This window comes from Anser cygnoides, chromosome 1 (assembly GCF_040182565.1).
Source record: "Anser cygnoides isolate HZ-2024a breed goose chromosome 1, Taihu_goose_T2T_genome, whole genome shotgun sequence".
Taxonomy (NCBI): domain Eukaryota; kingdom Metazoa; phylum Chordata; class Aves; order Anseriformes; family Anatidae; genus Anser; species Anser cygnoides.
Window position 1 is genome coordinate 114,411,515 of NC_089873.1, and position 21,004 is coordinate 114,432,518.

A 21,004-nucleotide genomic window follows, 5' to 3' on the forward strand; every position below is an offset into this window, starting at 1 on the left:
TCATCTGAGGACACTCACTCAGTTCTGAGAAAAACTGCTCCAAAGACTGTGAATAAGAATGAAGTCCTACCACTGCCTGTTTTGAACAGTATCTCAGAAAGACCACATATTTTAAAAAGACTATTGTCTCTACACTACATTTCAATTATTCATGCTAAATCAATCCCTGAAATATCTGTAACGATTCTACGTTAGAAGCTCTGGTCAATTTACAAATTATTTTTAGGCAAAATGTGCAGCAAAATTCTTTCAGGCTAATTGCAAAACATAGTTCTGATTGGCCTGACTTGAACCTCATATGAGGTCTTGACTGGGCTGCTTATCTGCATGAGCTAAACAGAGGCTGTGAGAAGTCAGGAACAGGATTCGTCCTGTAATCTATTCCATTCTGGGCCCCTTCTCATCAGTGGTAGGGCTCTGGAGTGAGACTACCTAAAATGAGCTGGTGCTTGTTTTCTCAGCACCTCGGGGATTAAGCAGTTGCTAGCAGCTGGTTGCCATTTGGGGACCAGGAAGATCAGGACTACAAATAATGTTGATAGAAGCTGCTCTGGCCTTCCTTTTCTAGGTCTCTGGTTTAAACACAGTAGTGCATCAAGGCCATGGCTATTTCATAGACCCCAGCAGACTGCTGTTCTAGGAGATTGCCTAGTTTGCCTATATATTTCACAGATGTATACCCAATCTGAAATCAGAAGACAGTCCCTCAAACATTAGCTGAAATTTAGCCTGACTAGTTTTGCACAGCTGATGTCCGTAGATATGCAACTGGTTGGTGGCTATTAACCCTGGAGTACACAGTATGGAGGTCTGGACTGTCTAGAATGAGCTGTGAGATTTGATCAAGATAACAATAAACACCCAAGAGCTCCTGTAAAGAAAGTTGTCTGAAAATCTCTCCTGCATTGCCCTAAAGAATAATGTTAGTTTTGTGAAGAGCCTTCAGCCAATGTAATAGTAGCAGGTGAAATGGAATTTCTCAGTGAAGATGAGAGCCTCACTAAAGCAAGGAAACATGACAGTAGCCATAAAACAAATGTTAAAGTTCATTTACAAATTACATAAAGTAAAAAAAAGCTGGATCATCAGCATGAGCATTTCTTGCAGATGTTTATCCAACTTGTTCTTAAAGATCTGCAGTGATGAAGACTCTACATCTCACCTGAGAAGTCTATTCAAGTTCTTTAACATCCTGAGGGTAAGAAGATTTTCCTAATGCTTCCCTTGAAATTTTCTTGCTGCAAGAACCCTTCAGTCTTAACTGATATTCTTCTCAACCGGTAATGGCTCAAACACAAAAGCATAGGGATTGATGTGTGAGATCTAATCATTCATCTCAGCCAGCACTTAGTCTCCAGAAGAGCCAGCTGCCTCATAGGATGGTTCCTGCTGTGGGCAACTGCTAAATAACCTACACAAGGTAAAGCTTCTTCTTAACTTACATCTGTTAGAAGATGCTTGTACTCCTAAGGCATGAGTTGTATGGGGTAAGATGGAATAAAATAGAAAAAGATTTAAAACAAAGCCTCTAGTTCAAGTCACGCATGCATTTGTTTGTTTTACAGGCTCAAAAAGCAAGCTTCTGAGGTTTTAGAAAGCCCAGCTATCCCATGCTACACATTATAGAAGCTGGGCAGGGAAGGGAAACAATTTTTCACCTAACCCACAACCCTGAAAACTTTGGTGGTTCAGATAAAGTGGAACCTGAATCTGAACCCACACTGGTTTGCAAACCTCAGACCACCCCCACAGATTGCTAACACCCCCTTAAGGCACTGCCTTGTGGGCTGCAAGCGATCTGCGGTGTCTACACTCCATCAGGTTTCCCTACAGCAAAGCCCCAGAGATTTTGGCAATTTGGATGGCTAAGTATGACCCAAACATTAGCTAATTTTGAAAGAGTACAGCATGAAATATCGTCTGTGACTTCCAATAAGCACTGTCTCTGAAGATGACTTCTCAGAACTGCGGTACTCTTTATGGGCGTTTTAGCAGAGATGGTGCTTGTAAGTAATCTCATTGTAAAGCCACTCGTCTTCAAGAATACACTTACAGCACTAATTGTTTCCACAGAAAGTGGTGTTTAATGCAGCAAGATCCTCTCACTTCCCCCTCCCTTCTTCCCCCATCTCACTCGAGAGCGTCTATCTCTTCTCTTTATGAAAGCCACCTAATTCAGTCCTGAGACTCGGAAATTCACCGCAGTCACCAGCACCAGTTTCTCACTTATGATGTTATTCCACGAATAAAAAGGCAAAACACAATAACAGAGAGGCAGGTAGAAAAACGTAAATGACTGAGCATTTTCACTGCTTTTTGGCTGCAAGGTGGCTTGTGAAAGTGGTACAATGTTTACTCTCTATTACATTTCTTGTTTGAAAGGTCTGGGAAGAGAATTTATCTGGAGAGTGACTCTGATCTCAGACAACTTTTAATGGTGGTCTCAGCTGAGTTACTCTAGATATACAAAGAATGGAGTCTCAAGCCATGTCTTTGAGCTATGCATCTTTTTTTCCAATTAACTATTTATAGAAGGAGGATTGCTTGTAACGCAGGGTTAGGTCACCAGGATATTATTTCTGACAGCATATGCTCTGTATGACTTTGAGGAAATTATATAGATTAAGGTTTGCAAAGCTAACTAGAAAAAATGAAGCTGAATTCCACGCACATCTTTTAAAGGCTCATTCATTATGTTTTCTTGATTTTGCTCTTGTTATTGCTGCCCTTATTATTTAAAAGTGGCCTTACAGACTCCATGCAGACATCAAGACACCTTGCACTAAATTCTAAAAGGTCAAGGATAATAAGTATATGTATTTAAGTATAAGAAATGAAAAGACATGAGACAACAGATGAGTATAATGCAGAAGGAAGCCCAGGCTGACTAGCAAGGTAAGCAGTAGTCCCTCACATCAGTCATATACTGTATCAAATGAGATTGTTTTAAGAAATATGTAGAGGAAGACAAGCATGTGGCTTTGTGGATGTTTAATGGCAGTTTTCCTCTCTATGTCAGATTTCCCATCTGAAAAAGGACAGTAATTGTAGGCCCTTGCTTTGTAGAGGCTGATGTTGATTCAGTTGTTCGTGTGCATCATGCTTGGAAGGAGTATGACAGTGGGTCTATAGGATTATGTTTATATAAATTCAGTCAGCACTCAGAATTCAATCGAGGTTATTCATTTTGATGGGAAACCTGGATTATCTAACAGTCACTTCCTATATTTCACATGGGCAGCCTGGTTCAGCATAAATGTTCCTGGCTACAAATTCAGCAACTCTTTGCTGCAGATACTCTTAATATTAACTTGAAAGCCACTCTTTCCAGAAAGCCTCAGAACAGAAACAAACTGAAAATGGACAGATCCAAGAGCTCTCAAGAGGAAATGTTCACTGAATTCTGAATGTGGACAACCAGCATGCGTTCAAATACAGGAAACCACATTTTACTTCAGGCTCTCCCTTCCTCTGTGCGAACAGCCTTCATAGCTGACACACTGGTATTGGGGAAACACAGCACAGAATCAGAGAATCATTAAGTCTTCACCACATGGCAACCAACATGCTTGGAAGAAGACTTAAAATAAGTGCATTTGCCACTTAGTAACCAAGGGGGTTGGTCATAAAGGCAAACCTACTCGTGTAGTGGAAGTAAGGACACAATGAACGACTCAGGAGAGGAGTTCCCTATGTGTGCTCTGACCACACTGGGGAAGGCACCTCTCTTGTTCTCTCCACTTTGTCTACTGAGATGCTCAGGATGGAAAACCTCAATTAGTTTCTGTGTGTATATGCTCTCTCCCTTTGTTCTTGGCTACTTAAATCATCAAAATCATTTGAACTACTGTCATTCCTCTTTTGTACCTCTCCTATAAGCTGTTAAAGTCAGGGGCGGAATAAAACATTTGGCCCTCAGGAGAAAGTAAAGGTATGCTGTTCATTAAACATGGGAGACATATCTTCTGTATTCTCCTCATCAAGAGTGTGTTTGGAAGAACCCCTTTGGCTTGGGCCAAAAACAAAGTGGTTTTGGTTCCTCCAGAACTGACTGAGAACCTCGAGTGCTCAGTATCCTCAGATGTCTCAGTGCTTCTCTAGCCATAAACAGTTAATTGTACTCCCATTAAAAGCAGTGGGATTTCTATTATTTACTTCTCCAGGTCATGACTGAGCTCTTAATCTACAGATTCAGAAGTAAAATCCTCAACCATTGAGCAAACTTTTCAGGCACTTAAGTGGAAGCTCCCTAAAAACCAGATGCCAGGGTAGCTGATATTCTGCCAGGGACAACCTGTTTCTGGAAAGCAGCTTCATGTTTGCATCCACTTTCCAGACACTATCACTCCTAATTATGCATGCTAATCTGCTGTGACACCTGCACAAAGGCAGTTGCTAGCAGCTATGTGTAGTGAATACACTCAACCTTTGAAAACTGCCAAATAGAGTCTTGTTGCCATGAGAAGGAGCAGGGGGGTAAAATGTCAGTGGGTGTCAGGCCTTGGGGATGAGCATCAATATGCTGACTTCCACACAGTCCCACTGATTTACCCGTGTTCTGGTGTCAGGGAATAACACTGGGGAGTCAGGCTCTTTGGAAAGACAGCAGTATTGGCTTCTTCTACACTGTAAGAGAAAGCTTTAAATGACTGCAAAGGAAATGCAGTGTCACCACCTCCTGTGATCTGATTGGGATTTTCACAGTGATTGATTGCTGTCAAGCCCCAACACCAGACCTCAAATAGCAATACAAAAACATGAGGCCTGAAAAAGCCCCGAAAATGAGTCAAGTACCTTAGCACTTGAATGCTAAAATATAACTAGGAATAAAAAATAATAATAATAATAAAAAGGAATTAGCATTTATTAATTTTTTAGAAAAAAATTATCAGGGATTTTTTCAGTCTGACTCATAACTTTTGAATGCTTTGGGCTGAACGCAACAGAAATGGTTTATTCAGAGGAATTTCGTTGTCTCTGGGGAAAATGAATTATTTCGCTGCTTAATTTCCTGGAATGCTCTCTTTAGTCTAGAAATTCAACCATTAGTGCTTGGTCAGCAAATTGCTCTTGCCATTCTTCCCTGCTTCTTTCTTCTCATGACAATTGCTTCCTTTTTTCTCTGCCTGCTTTCCCTCTGACACAAAAGCCACATTAGATACTGAGAAAGATAAGCAGGCATTCAGCCACCCTGCCAGGGCACGCACAGCTATGCTGCATGTGAGCAGCAGCCACTATGGACAGTCACAGAAGAGTGGGTAAAGTTTAAACCATGTTGACTTGGGTGAATGAACAAAAGATCCATGTATCTCTTGAGCATCCAGTAGGAATTAGTAAAGGGAAGTGGATAAAAAATAAATAATTAAGGGTTCTGTTTGTAGTGGCAAACTCTTTTCTTTAGCTTTGTGCAAAACCTTAAAGCCTTGATCATTTAGCATTGAGTGGCTTTAGTCAAAAGTCTTTAATTTCTGTCTGAGATCACTTCTCCTAAGGTTCATGTTGCTGAACTTCACTGTTCTTCTCTTGTGTCTCCAGGTGAGATACACAAAACACTGCCAGTATAGAAAACATAGCATTAATTTAATCCTGCAAGGATGCCTCCTGTGTGCCTCTTCAAGTCCCACACAGGCTGGAAATGTAAAACAGTCTCTCTTCCAAATGACTCCAGCCAAAGACACCTGCATTCAAAAACAAAAGTGACCATGGAGTTTTCTGAGAACTACTCATTTGACATTTGTTCCTGACTGTTTTCATGAGGAGACAAGACCTTGCAACTAGACCCTGGGCAGCTCTGGGAGGCTCAGCAAAATATGAACTGAGAAGCTCTTTGCTTGCTCAGTCAGGTGATATAGAAGCAAACACACTCACTCTGGGGGCACAAAAGCATTTCCAGGTGGCATCTCGAAAACAGTCATTTTTTTGTGGGCTGTGATCAGTGGCCTCAGCCTTGGCTTCTGCAACAGACAAAGATACGTGAGGTGATCCTCTGGAAATTACCTCATTGTTCACAAGGGCAGAAAAGCTGTCCACCACCCATGCAAATAGGTGCCTCTCTGCAACTCTCCTATCAAGTGCTCTTTCTTCAACGTCAGCCCCTTTCCCAACAGGTAGATGCTGCCCAACAGAGCACTGAGAATGGACAAGTGACACTATCAGTTTTCTTGTTAGGGCAAGAATCAGGAGACTCAGTCAGGAGATAGAGACTAGATCTTTCCTAAATGTAGACTAGGATAGCTCAAAGCATTGCATCAACTTACCTTTCTGGCAGCTGGCTTTAACTGATTGTCTGTTCTCAAGAAGGTAATGAAGAGCCAAGTGCTGGGGTCAACACCCAAGTCTCTCCCAAGAGTCAAACAGCTGCATCTGTAGCTGGAAGAAGAGACACATAGCCCCTCTTCTTTGTACAGTTTGGGAGATTTGGGAAAACCAACCACTGAGAGATGTGACAACAGCAGCTGAGCATCCCAGTTTGGGATCTAATGGAGAAAACCATACCAAGGTCTGGTCAGTACAGACAGGTCAGCACAGTAACAGCAGCGTAAGAGCTCTGGGCTTTACAGTGCCTTCATCCATCTGTGCCTACATGTCCTGCCCAGAGACATTGCCCAGAACAACAAGCCTCTCCACCCCCCCTTTATTTTTACCCCGCAAGCAGCATTTGCAGAAGCAAAGTGGAGCATCTAACCCCAGCAACTTGATCTTAGCTGAGCTCATCTATAAAACATGGCTTTTTGGAAGAAGGGCAGGCAGTAGGGGAAGTACCATGACAAACCTGCTTCAGGCTTATACTTTTTCTCCAAGAGAGCAAGGGTAGGCTACCAGGCTGTATCTCTGGTCTGGCCAAAGTCAACTTCACCTAAAGTCTGCTCTGTGTCACCATGTCTCTCCTGAATATAAGAGATGAACTCTGCAGAGGCAAGCCATGGCTTTGATGAAAATTTTAAAGAATTATAAGAAGTACTGAAAACAGCCTGTCTTATCCACTTGTTGAATAAAAACTTCCAAAAAGTCATTATCACTGTCCTTTTTTGGCAAACAGGAGTGTCAATGTCCTTGAATACAAAGTCCAAACCCTTTCCTTCTGACCAGACCCACACAAAGGCTGCCATGGTCACCCCTATGCAATTCAATGTCTTCTGTTGAGGAATAGAAGGTTTCAACACTATCTGGGCGTAGATCCTCTTGGCAACTTCTATATACTCTATATAAGTAAACACTGATCAGCAAAGTCACATGAACAGCCTTTTGGCAGTCTCAAATCATCTTTCAGCCCAACAGCCTTTCAAAAGGCCACTGACCCCCCTTCCACCCTACAGACTCTCCCCTGAGCAGCAAATATCTTGCCTTTATGGGTCAAAGTCGTTTCTCTACACAGACTGTTGTTCCTATTAAAGAGAAGAAGGAGTCATTTGAAGGACCCACTCCATACACAACAAAATTATTTGGTGACCCACAGCCTCCACCAGTGCCATATGAGAGCTGTTAATGGCCTTGGAGGAAACTACCCTTCCCTTCTCTGCTTCCAGGCTTTCTACGGCTCACTTAGACCCCCTATTAACTACAAACCAGCTATAAGAGCCAGCAAAAGTGCTGGCATTTGCCTTCACAAAGAATGAGGCAGCAGAAATGTGGGACATCAGCTTCATAACAGCGTGATTTGAAGAAACACCCCGAAGAAATTGCTCTCACACAGCAGTCACCACAACGTGAAAACTACAGATTTCAAGAGATCTGAAGATCTACGGATCTGGTAGTAGAGCTACCAGCTGCAGCACGATGGGAGGTACACATCTGAATTTTTCTTCTTACCCTGCTATGGTCTGTTATCATTCTGAGCTTGTTCTCCACCACAAACATTTGTCCAGGTAAAACATGGGTCTCTTAATAATGAAAGTTCCTTGTTCAAGTAACAGAAGTAGTTTTGCTTGGTGTACATATTACGCAGGTCTGTGAACCTGAGAATCTAAAAACAAGTGCAAGAAACAAAGATAAGTATTTTTCAGTTGGAAGAATCAAGTGATGACTTGGCACCTTCTTCAGCTCAGCTTTGCTTTCCTTCCTCTCCATTCACAGAGAAGTTGCTCTGTGGCAAAATAGTCAGCTGCAGAATCTTTCTGGGGCAATTATTCTGCTTTCAAAGGAGAGGAATAGTAGTGCTAGAATGGGAAAGGAGCTGCACTGGGGACTTTATTCAGCTGTTCCCATCCACTCCATTGCCCTCTTCCCTGGGACGCCTCTGGGTCAAGAAGAACCACCACTGGACAAAACATGATATCAAGATCCATCCCCACACAACCTGCAAACACACTTTTAGGCAGATAAAACCATCCATCAAGTTCAGATACAAATGCAGGAGAGGGTAGAGTTGAGGACTGTATGTAGGAAAGGTTAAAGGAATTTTTCTCTTGACTTCAGTGACTTTGTATGAGACTCAACAAGGCCTGGGCTTACAATCGGCTGAAATAAAGTGTGAAGAGCAGAGATTCTGATAGATAGATTCAATAAAACCTTAAAACAGCATTAGCTGTTCAAGACTGTGAAGAGACTGTTAGCATCTAGAGTTTAATAAAAGGAGCTGAGAGTGATGAGAGGACTTATGAACCAGCCAACCTCACCTCAGTACTTTGAGAAGAGAGTGAGTCTAATTAAGGACAGCACAGTGCAACACTTGGACAAGAAAAATCCCAGAGGTCAAAGCCTGCACAGCTTCTGTAAAAAGAGGTGGTGCTTCACTATCTATTAGGAAAAAAATAAAAAATAAAAATTAATATAATAAAAAGGAAAGGTGATCTTGTGGGCATCATCTGCTTGTACTTTCAAAAGATTTTTTGTATGTTCCAGCAGAAAAGACCACGAAGAAAAACAAACAAGCAGAGGGTAAAGAGCAGTACTATGTTCAGTAATAAAGTCTAGTTAGACTGAAAGGAAGAAATTACTCAAGTTAGAAGAGCAAAAAAAAATATAGCAAAGTTACTGGGAAAACTGATTTTTACTGAAAAATACAAATTCATCAAAGCAAACTATATCCCCAGCCAAGGAAACAAACATTGACAGAAGGCCTGTTTTCTTAAAAGGTGAAGACAGTTATAATTTTCTGTGTAGTTTCTACATCTCTAATGGCAGAAACAGCTCACTTGACCAGACTTGAAGGAAAGATCTGCTTGTCAGTGACTTACACCACTTGACTAAAGAGAGCATTTAAAAATATGAAAGATCAAAATCAAATGGATTGACTGATGCATTCAATTTTTTAAATTATCATTAGTGGACCTGTTTGGGGAATATCTGAGCTTTTACTTTTCCTCTTCATTTGGGGAAAGAAAATTTCCAGTCCTCCTAGCTATTAGAGGAGAGGCAGCCTTTCTCTACTCAGCAGTTTTTAATTGGGGATTTTTTACCACTAAGTCCCATGACTGTTCAGAACCAGTGTTCCCCTAAAGAAAAGTGTGTTAAAAACCAGGAGCATCTCCCAATGCATGGGACTGACCATTCCCAGCCACAGACGAAGTAGGCCAGTTTCCTAAGGTCTTGCTCAAAATTCAAGAAAGGAATTACTCATACACATATTATTTCATTCAGATGTTGTCCACCCCCTTGGTTCCCACAGCGTACCTCAGAGATGGCTGGCATGAGTCTATTAGCTTAATCTTCCTCTCGCAAACGTGGTAACAACAATAATGTTTTGGCAGGCAACATAATTCTCACATAACATATGCACTATCCATTACACACTCACCTCATTTTCAAGCTGCTGAATGTATCAAACAAAGAGGCATATTGTTTCTTTCTCCTTTTTTTCCCCCTTTTTTATTTACAAAATATTGCTAGAGAGAAAGAAGAGGAAAGAGAAGTTAAAATGGGGTTAAAAACCAATCACCTTTAAAAAAAAAAAAAAAAGGACAAAATTTAAGAATATATGTACCACATCTGTTCCCAAGTGAATAAAGAAAAACAAGGTGCATGATGTGACCAGACAGATCTAATTCAGCCAAAAGCAGATTGTAAGGAGTCATGGAATATCTAAAATTAAGTGGATTGAAAATAAAAGGATCAACATATAAGCGGAAGTGCCTCTTGATGTGTTTGTAACATATCCCAATGTTCCAGCAGCAGGCCTCCAAAGGTTGCCTTATGTTGCCCATTGATTGAGGAAACTTGCATGGTTTGCTCGTCTATAAGGAAATAATAGGAGGCTGTTTTTCTGCTTCCGTAATATGTACCGTCTCTTCTTCCAAAGTCATGGTTGAGCATGGAGACTGGCTTTTCAACTGGCAAAAAAATGCTGTTCTTCAGCTAAAGAAAATGGATCATCTAGTTTAATGGCCATGGGGAATGTAGCCCTCACAGCTCAGCAAAGATGCTGTTGCCCTCTCTGTAGCAATGCCCAACCACCATCTCCTCAGTGATTTTAGAAATTAAACCCGATAAAGTAGGTATTGAGGAAATCCCAGAAGATGCAAGGGCAGCCAACCCTATCTGTCCACACACAGTGGAGAGAGACCAGAGAGCCCAAAGTTATGGCCTAAATGCAGAATGGCTTGTTTTCTCTTATTGACTGTAGCTAATTTTTGCACCTAAAAGTGGTCCTTTCAAGTTTTTGTATAGGGCAGGTAGCTAGGAATAGTGGATAGAATGGTCTGAAAATAAGCCTTTAGAAGCACAACCCTTTGTTCAGTACGAAGGCTTTTGCCATCAGTTCAGTCAAGTACAATTTGACATATCAATCTGATTCATGGTATGTTCAAAATGCAACATGGTGGGGAGGGAACACTGGGAAGGATATCTTTTATTAATTCCCTTTTATTTATAAATATTGTAAATGCATTTCAGAGTGAGCCACTAGCATGTCCTCAGGCTATGTTAGAGGGCAGGGGGTAAACACTCTTATTGTTTCCTAGCCAGAAAATTATTACTTTATGACCTCTCAAATGCCCTGTCTGCTGACCTCTGAGGATATTTAGCCTGGCAGTTAACATCTGTGGTCCCATCAGCAGCACTGAAGTAAAAGGTACTTAATGCAGAGCAGCTCTTTTGCAAGGTTAGAAAAGATCAATAGGAGATGTGTTTAATGTGGTATCACTATCAGGTCTCATCTCACTTTTAAAACTGAAATATCCACAGTGGGACATAATCTTAGTCACTCAGCTGAGAGATCTTTAACACGGCAAGATCCCTTTCTCTCAGGTCTAAAAATGTAGCTCAAGGCACACGGAGGAAATTACCAAGGTTTAGAATAAATATGTGATTTTCAGAAAGAAAAATGATCGGAGGGAGGCTTCTGGCATTTCAGTCCCATGGTATTTTTTTCTGGCGCTTGAGCAGTTCTTGTGGAAAACAGACAGCCTTGCAATAAGCTGTGAACAAACCCAGGGCAGTTTTTCCCCTGGGTGTGTGTGTATCCACTGCTTGAAGCTAATCCTCTCTGACTGCAGAAGAAAAACAGTAAGAGGGAAGGTAGCTTCCCCCAGAAAATTCAGTAAACTGCAATTCATGCAATGAGCCTGCTGAGACTCACCAAAATGAAGCACAATTAAACTATTCTTTAAGTACCTTAATTCAGTCTGGTAGAGCTTGTGTTACAGCAGAGGGTAGCTCCTTTACTTGCTTATATCCAACTGTAGCAAACTATGTATTTAATATGTGTTTCTAAAACCATCACTGTTGCACATTTATTTACCATAAAATACACTTACTACTGCTGCTGTGGTCAAGAGTAGAGCTATGATTTTGGGGATGCCCTCTACATCGCCTCATATCCCATAATCAATGCCCAGTGTGAAGTCCTCCAGATCCTTGTGGCTCCACCAGCCTCAGGGGACAGAATACACTATCCTGCCTCTGGTGGCACCCAGTGTCCAAGCAGAACCTGGTGGGGATGGCTGCCCCTCCTGTTTATTCATCCTCTGATTGGTGATAGAATGTGGTCAAGTGTGCGAGAGACGGTGGAGCCAGCCCTGGAAGGATTTTATGCTCCTGTACAGTGTGTACGTGTACTACAAGCTGAAGAGTGCAGTTCTATTGCTATTCCCCAAAGGCATCTGCTCAGACGAGTGATTCAATTGTCTGGCTTGGAAACTTGCTGATAATTACAGTTGTTACCGTTTTCAACCCAAGTTGCTGAGCTGGGAATTAAACAGCAGCTTGTTATCATGCCTACATGCTAGCCACTTTTTACTGTCCTTAACACAGTGGCATATGTCAGTGCTGCCCCTTTTGGGCTGGATATGCTTTCCTAGACATGTTCAGCTATGCTTCTTTCTGGGCGCCAAACGGCCCGTGAATGCCCACATAAAATACGTTTAAATTCCCATTCCAGTTCTCTTTTGAGACAGATGCAGCCACTCTGGGGCAGAATCTGCAATGGTGAATTTAAAAAATGGAATTGAACCAAGTGTGTTAGGTTTGCAATACGATCGCTGAGGGAATGGAAAGGAAGAAGGGATGCCAGGAGAAGAGCTGTGCTGGCTGGCAGGGTGAAACACAAGTTCTGAGCAATTAAGAAGTAAGGATCTTATTCGCTTTTTTTTTTTTTTCCCTATGCAGATGATGCTGTTCAAGCCCATTTCATTCTCTCCATTTTCGCACATCCCCCAAACACTGAAGCAGGACGTATCCTTGACTCTAGGTGTCTACGCTTAGCACTGCAACTATCCCTCTCCCACTGATCAGGCAGGGAATCAGGGCTGGATACCCTGCAGAGGAGCAGCCTGAGCTGCTCACCATGATTATGCGTGCCACCAGAGCCAGCACATCCATCAAATGAGGCAGAATGAATGCAGCCTTTGCTGGCATTAGCCCTTCTAAAATCAACATTTCTTGTTCTCTAATAGTAAAAGAGTTGTTGGTAAGAGCATGAGTATCTCTCACATCTCTCCTCCCCCTCACATATATTTTTTTCTTTAATTATCAGTAGATTTGGATTCTAGTGGTGCTTTGAGCAAGGATTTTATGCAGCCACAAAGAGAGCCCTCGAAAAAGCACGCACTGTCTGACATAAAACCAAGCCTGCCCTTGCAGTTCTCACATCTATCCACAGCCCTTTGTGCACTGCACTCAGATGAAGCCCCAGCAAGCTTCTTACAGTTTTTAAAACACATTTTTAGTATTTAGCTAGGTCAATGTACATGCTGATAAGGTAGGAAGAAGACACGGGATAAAAACCTGGGTCCACTGAAGCCAACGGGAGCTTTGCCTTTTACTGCAGCATGGGGCAATATTTCTGCCTAAGCCCCAGCTTTTAAAAGCACAATACGACAGCCAGATTATGAGTTGACCTTTTGTAGGATCACAGGGATGCACAAGGAACATTTGATACAAATGCACCAAGGCCATGCACAGAAATTTCTCTGCTGTGTACAGGTTTCCTCCTCCTCAGCATTTATCAAACTAATAGTTTTATACTGGCATTCACTTCTACTGAATCCAAGTACTTTTTCCACAAACTGAAGGGTTTCACTGATTCTTCTAGTGGAATTCAAGGCATCTCTGGCCCTTCTGCCCTGATGGAGAGTCTTGTGTCCATCTGTCTGGCTGATGCAGAGCTCATCAGGAGCTTCAGGATGAAAGCTCTGATGGAATTATGAATATGATATTAATGTGGTGGAAAGCCACCATAGTGAGCATTTATTAGCATTAAATAAATAGATAGACAGCATAGCATTTCTCAGCATTAGGTAGCTTGTGGGACTCCCCTGATCTCCTATGGATTCTCCACTGACCATTTATCCCAGTCCTCATAGGCTTCTCCATGGGCTGTGTCACCAGAGTGTCCCAAACACCAACAACTGACAAAGGGGGTCCTAAGATCCACATTTTAGCCAAACATTTAGACAAGTGTTAATCTGCATATTATCTGGAAAGTTAGGACTGGAACTGCAAAAATTGAGCAAACCAGCTGCCAGAAGCAAGGAACAGGTGAGCAAAAACACCACAATGTTAAGCAAGTGCCTGTATACCTTTACATTCAACTTCAGGTTCAGAAGTTTCATCACTTCTCCCTGGAGGTGTTGAAAGTTTGGATTGCAGTGGTTGCAGAAGATGAAGCACCCTCTCCTAGCAAGCCTGGGTGAAATAAAGTACAGCCTGATGCAAGGTGGAAGGGAGCACTAGTGTCCTCCGCAAAGCTGTGTTTCTTCCAGATAATTCAGAATTTCGCTGGTGATTTTCCTCCAAGCATGGTCCTCTGTTCCTCACTCTGTGTTTGCAACGTTCCTGGTAAAAACCAGCAGAGGCAGAGTTCCTACCTCACCCTGAACAGAACACATACAGGCATGGGTTTAGGGGTTAAATTACTTATTTCCAGGAAGCTGGCATTATGAGTCTTAACTTCTGGCAGAAACTCGAATCCCTACCTTAGATTGTTCCAAGGTGTCAGAGCCAATTTGTCAGAGCCAATTTTTCAGAGCCATTTCTGCCTGCTTACTGGCCATGGTGAGGACAGCAAGCCCCATGTGCCAGGATGAGTTGGCTGCTCCAGGTGGCTTGGGCTCCTGTACGAGAGGGATACCTCAGGCAAAACCCTGCTGGATTGTCACTGTGGCAGTCACAGCTGCATCTCCTCACATCCCTTCAGCCTCCTGAGAAAACATCAACAAAAACATATCATCTGGCTGTGGTTAGGCCTTGGGTTAACCATGCCTGGTGAACACATTCACAGACATGCTGCCTTTCTGAAGGGGGCAGGTGCAGATAAGCCAACCACAGAGGGATGGGGAGGCTGGGCTCTCTGCTAGAGGAGCCCAGCACCAGCCCAAACTGACTAGTCACCTCCTGCAAGGTGGAACAGAAGAGGACCAGGCTGTGCTGGACCCTGCTGATCCCTTCAGGGCGTAGATTCACTGCAAGGCAGTGGCTGAGGAGGAGGAGGCTAGGCAGCACAGGCACGTGTTCTGCTCAGCCCATTAAAAGCCATGTGGCTCTGGAGGGGCCATCTCTCTTTGTATGCATCCTACAGAAAGCCAGTACACTTCAAGGGTGAAATCCTGGCCCTGAAGTGGAAAAGAGGGCTCTGGTGTGGCCTTCCAAGCTCTCAACTCAAGTTTTTGTCTTCTGGTTGCTTTAACTTGAGTCATAATCATGTTACCATTGCTAACGAATGGCAGTTACAGAGCCCATAAATGTGAGATCACTCTCAGTGAGCCCTCTAACCTCTAAGTGGAGCCAGTCCTCAGGGATGGATGGAATTTCACTGAAATTTTCCATTTCATTTGTATAATGAAATCACTCTTTAGCATCTGCTATGTTCTTTTTGCCGCTTTTGGACTTAAGGTGGACCCATATATATGTATATATATTGAGTATTCATCAATGGCACAGTCACTGGTAAATGATAAACAGGATAAAGAATGTATTTTTTTATGGAACTTTATTTTAAAGTTTCTTTTTAGTATTGACCAACAGCAGTATATATTACTGTTCGGAGAATTTAAGAATTATTCAGTGTTATGCAATGTAAAACCTCTCATTTCAGTTACAAATAACTGGGATGGTTTCTTTGAATTGGCTCCACATAAATGTGTCTGCAAACAGTATGGCAATTTCAACTAAAACAATCTAAAAATATGAATAGTAGAAACCAAATTTACACATGAACACTGAACTGAGCTGCATCTTGACCTAACAATGATAATCTTCAAACCTCCATGCATCAAATCCAGAGGCACAAACATTGTCCCAAACATGAGGCTTTATTCTGTTCAGAACGTAGTTGTTCTGCTGCACAATTAAGTGGGCACCAACAGAACTGCTTTGGAGGTGCGCTTGACCTACCTCCCCAAGCTAGCATATCTGCTTACAAAAACATACTATGTAGGAATCCATGATGATTCACTTACTTGTCAAGAAATTGGAGGAGAGTGGAAGTACATAGCAATTATTTTTGTTGTTCTACTTACCCTCCTTGTCCTTTGATGTGTGAGATATCAATGTACTTCATCATAGATGCCATTATTTTCTTTATAAATACATTCTCTATACACACTCAACTCACAGCTGTGCATTTATCTTGATGAAGTGCCAAAGCACAATGAGAATCTTTTGTTTCAGGTGGCCACACCACACTATAAAGAGAAGTGCAAGTTTTACAACTGCCTGTGGCTTTTGCCAATGAAAAATAAGCCATCTAGTCTAACCTGCGCTTCTAGGATCCAACTTTAGCTAATGGAGAGAACCAAGTGATGAGGCTGGATTACTGAGTCTAAAAAAAATACAAAAAAAATTCCTATATATCCTTAGACCTCTTACCTGGATACCACCATGAGAGACAACCAAAAGCCCCAACTCCTGTAAGTAACAGGCCATCACATTTCCCCCTCAAGCCCAAGAATAACTGTTAGGTTTTGATTCAGATCTTGGTTTTGAAGGCCGGCAACACCAGGCTTGAGCTTGCTTTGGTGGTAATTAACTTTCTTGTGGCTCTGATACAAGGTAAAGTGGGAGACACCCCCAGGGTGTTTAATGCTGATGAAAGATTGATCCTGAACCCTATGGACCAGTACGAACAGACCAGTATGAGCATCGCTGATGATTTCAATGGAAACAGGCTCAGGCCTGCGCCTGGCTTGAAATGCTGTTGCAATGCTAGCATTTTCATAAGCAGGGAAATCTCACGTCACTTTAAAAAGGTTGGCATACCACTTATCGAGGACTGTCCCCCTGAATTCAGTGGAATACAAATCCAGGTGGAATGAGTTATTTAGTCCCCTTTTTCTTTCATAAGTGACATTTGTCCCTTGTACAAATTTGCGTGCGTTAGACTATATTAGAAATGTACTCAAGGAAATGAGCACTCCCACTTATTAGAGTGAATATAGGAAGTTCAATAGATAGTGGGGGTGAGATTTTATAAGGTTTGAACTAGTTAGAAATCAGATAATAGTTCATATAGATTGTGTTAAATTGATATGCTAGACAAATATACGGAACTCTCTGAATGCTTTCAGGATGATTCTGAAATACATGCTACAAGCCTTGCAATGTAATAATTTTTCATCTCTTAACAATAGACAGTTGTAATCCTGCACTCAACTTTCTGTTCCTTTTCAAATTTGCATTCTGTTGGATAAGAATAACAGAACCTGATTGATCTTGCCACTCATTTGCATTACAAAGAGATAAACTATCTAAACCTTCTGTTAATAATGCAAATAGATTCTTTATCTTTCTCCTGTTTATGTCTCACAAAGACAAGGGGACATCTATTTTCCACATTATTTATGAAAAAAGAAAAAAAAAAAAGAAAGAAAACGGTCATCCAACTGGAAAGCCTGCAGTGTGTGTAGTGTTCCTGGCCAGATTCTTACTGGCAGGTTAGTCTGTGGCCCAAGTGCCCCATGCAAAACACAGATGCTATGAACTGGGGTCAGACAAGAGTGGCTGAAGTCCTTCTACAGTTCTCTCTCAACCCAGGATTTGAAATAGAAATAGCTGCTCTTAATGAAGGATAAGAGGACAAGACTAAATAAAAAACATTTCTGTTTTGTTTGGAAATGTCTCCTGTCTCTTTCACTTTTGATCCTAAATTGTTAGGCACGTTCTTAAACTTTAGCCTGTTATTTCACTGAAATCTAATTATTTTCAATAATAGCATTTGGCTGAGGTTTTCAGAAGCACCTGGATGATATGGAAACTGAAATCCCACTTTTAAAATGCTCGGAGTGCCCCTTTCTAAATGGGGGAGATTTCAAAGCTTGAATGAGGACATCACTGTGGAAATGTGACTGAAGATAATGTGTCTTGTAACGTACTCTTCATCTTCCAAATCAGGTACTGGGGAAAGCATTTTCTCTAAGCACATCATTACTTTATTTTGGACTGAGCACTTTACAAAATGAGCCCTATTTTCAGGTACAAGACCTTACATATTCAATGTCAAGTGTTTTGTTTATTTTTTTTAATGAAATAAAAAGGAAAAACACCCCTGTTTTTTCCATCACCTTTGTCCTCTAGCTCCTGTAGCCAGAGTTGGGTATATTCCCAAAACTTTAAAACCAAATTTGCAGGGCAAACCCACACCTTGCTGTATCACAACAAATCTGGCATTACTGTGGTGACGCAAACATGAATCAAGCTGCAGCTGGACCAGGAAAGAGCTGACTTCTGCACTCTCTCTCACTCTTTTTCCTCTTCTGTTCTCAGACTCAATAGCCACATTATTGTGGGCACCTCCATTTTTAAAAGAAAGCCAAACCAAAGACCTGAAAAACCCTGTTGGAAAAAAAAAGGCATTTGACAGATTAAGGGAAGAGGGAGGAATTTATGGCCTTTTTGTTTGCCAGGAGTGTAGTTTTCTGTCATTTTTACCTCTGAATTGCAGGGCATTTCCCAAACTCTTTTCAGTTCTGCTGTCTGCTGATAGATATTACCAGTGATTAGCAAGGAAGGTCACAATCTCCATTATTGTTATTCTGTTACAAATAAACATCAATAACAGACTCTACTACGGTGAGCATGGCTTTATTACCATGGCATCTTTCTATGCACATTTTTAATGAGACTGCAGCCATGTCACCAGAAAGCCCACAACAGAAACAAGGAGGGCTCAAGTGGTACAGCAAACAGGGAAAGAAATAAAGCCAAAATTAGCCTTTCATTTCAATTCTCGAGTACTTTCACTTCAGTACTATTATGCACAAATGAGTGTAAGTGGACTTTGTCCCATTTAAAGCCATGCAACAAAGAAACGAACTGTGAAGACCATACAGATCTGAGGTTTAATCAAAATAGGTGAGGGCAAACTGTTACATATAGTTCAGAGCCTCAGCTGGTGTACACCCAGGCTGCTCTGTTGCCTGTGGCAGGGATGTGTCAGCTTTGCACAGCCAAGGATCTAGTCCAGGAGCATGTTCATAAGGGTGGTTTGATCTTCTGTGTATTGTAGGTGTGTATAGAAAGGAAAAATGCCTTTCACAATAGAAAAAAAAAAGAAAAAAAAAGATAAAAGATAAAAGTAAGAAATAATAATTGAGAACAGAATAGAAGGAAGGGAGATCTTGCAGTTTTTTTAGGCAGCTCTCCAGCCATTCTCTTCTCCTCTCCCCTCTGCAAAGAGTAGCAAATTAACTGTTTAACAAAGGGATCATATTTCCGGATATGACAGGAGGAGACAGATTACGAACAGATACAAATGAAAAGTCTTGTGCCAAAAACTGAATGCTCTTAAGGAAGACTAAGTGTCCTGGGCAGCTACCAGGATTGCTACAGGAAATGAGGAAAGAAATTAGTGAAGCCTTAACAGATTTTTCCCAATTGCCCCCGTGACAGGTTAAGCTACAGAGCAAGGGAAAGTGAGCAACACAACGCACAGACTTATTTCAGCCATGATTTTTATTATTAAGGGGTCATGAGATACAGCAGGTAGTTAGAATCCAGTTGGCTCAAAGTTATTTCCTGGGGAAACAGTTTTGTGGGTTTTAATGAAGTCATGATATAATAGTCTGAAAAGACTCATTTAACTGGAGAAAGCCAAAATGGATTAGGCTGAGGGACAGTCTTGCTTAACAGATGTTTGGAAGTCCTGGAAGATATTGCTAAACCTGTCTGGGAAATGGTATTCCTATTTTGCAAAACTTTTTGAGATTTTAAAATATTTTCCTGCTCTGAATCAGAAAGTGAAATGTTACACATTGTAACATTTTGTTCTTATTAGATTAAAAAAAAAAAAAAAGAGAGAGAGAGAGAGAGAGAAAAAAAAAGAGGGAAAGAGGGAAAGAAAGAAAGATGTGTGCCACAAGTGTCAGACCTCACCAGGTAAGCAGAAGTCACGTCTTGGGCAGATGGAGCAGGATGTGGTCTCTCCTGACCGTTCAGCCTTTATCTGCTTTTCCAATGTTTTCCAATAAATTCCATCTCTGCTCTCCTTTGCCTCAAGTTTTGATTTTCAATTTCAAACCAGTATTCTCTTAAGTAAAGTCATACAGATTTTTTTAAAAAAATCTGGACTACGTATTACTATCTGCATTATAAATGAGAAGTGTACTGGGTGGTTAAAGTTTTCTTCCATACATTGAATGATTACTCTGAGGTTCATTACATCAGCTAAGGAAAAAACAGGTATGATTTATTGACTGAAATGTGCTGAGAACAGATTACAGAAGCACAGAACCACAGCATGCTTGGGGTTGGGAGGGAGCTGTGGAAGTCACCTGGTCCCACTCCCTGCCCAAACAGGGCCAGCTGGAGCAGGCTGCCCAGGACCTCGTCCAGGTAGCTTTTGGTCTCCAAGGATAGGAACACCACCACCTCTCTGGGCAACCTGCACCAGTGCTCAATTACCCACATAGCAGAGAAGTGCTTCCTGAGATTCAGATGGAGCCTCCTGTACACCAGTTTGTGCCCACTGCCTCTTGTCCTGGCACTCGGCACCACTGAGATTACTCACCTATTTTCATATTTGTCCGCTTTAAGGTTAAATGATGCTTCTGACGCATTCTTTAATTTTAATTAGATGGAATGATGGTCTAACAACATAAGCCAGTGGACATTTCTGATGGCAATATTGTTATCATAAGTATCCAGGATTCCCAGTCCAAAATTTGCCATTAAATCTTTGTGTAGCTTTGAGAGAGAGTGAAGGTAAAGAAATTGAGGTAGATAAGCTGTTTATCAGTGATGAAATGAAAACAATACTATCTGTCTCACAAAGGAGTTGCAGAGACTGCTTAGTTAGTATTTACCAAGTATTTTGAAAAGAATACATTTTATTCTATAATCCATACTCTGAGTCTTCAAAAAAAAATGGAAGCCTTGTATGTTACTTGTTACTTCAAAAATGAACTGCAGATTTAGTGTCCTGTTGTGCTACTGATCCAATTTTACATCCTATGTAAAGTCACTGATTTCAACAGTGTTACATCAGGCAGTGAGTTTGTTCTTTGTGTCTTCAACCATTTCATTTTATCCTATTTTGCTTTCTGATAAAATCACTAGGGTGAGGAGGATTGGGTCTGAAATAAAATAGGAGAATTTTATGTGACATGCTGTGGCAATTCAAAGTGACAGGCTAATT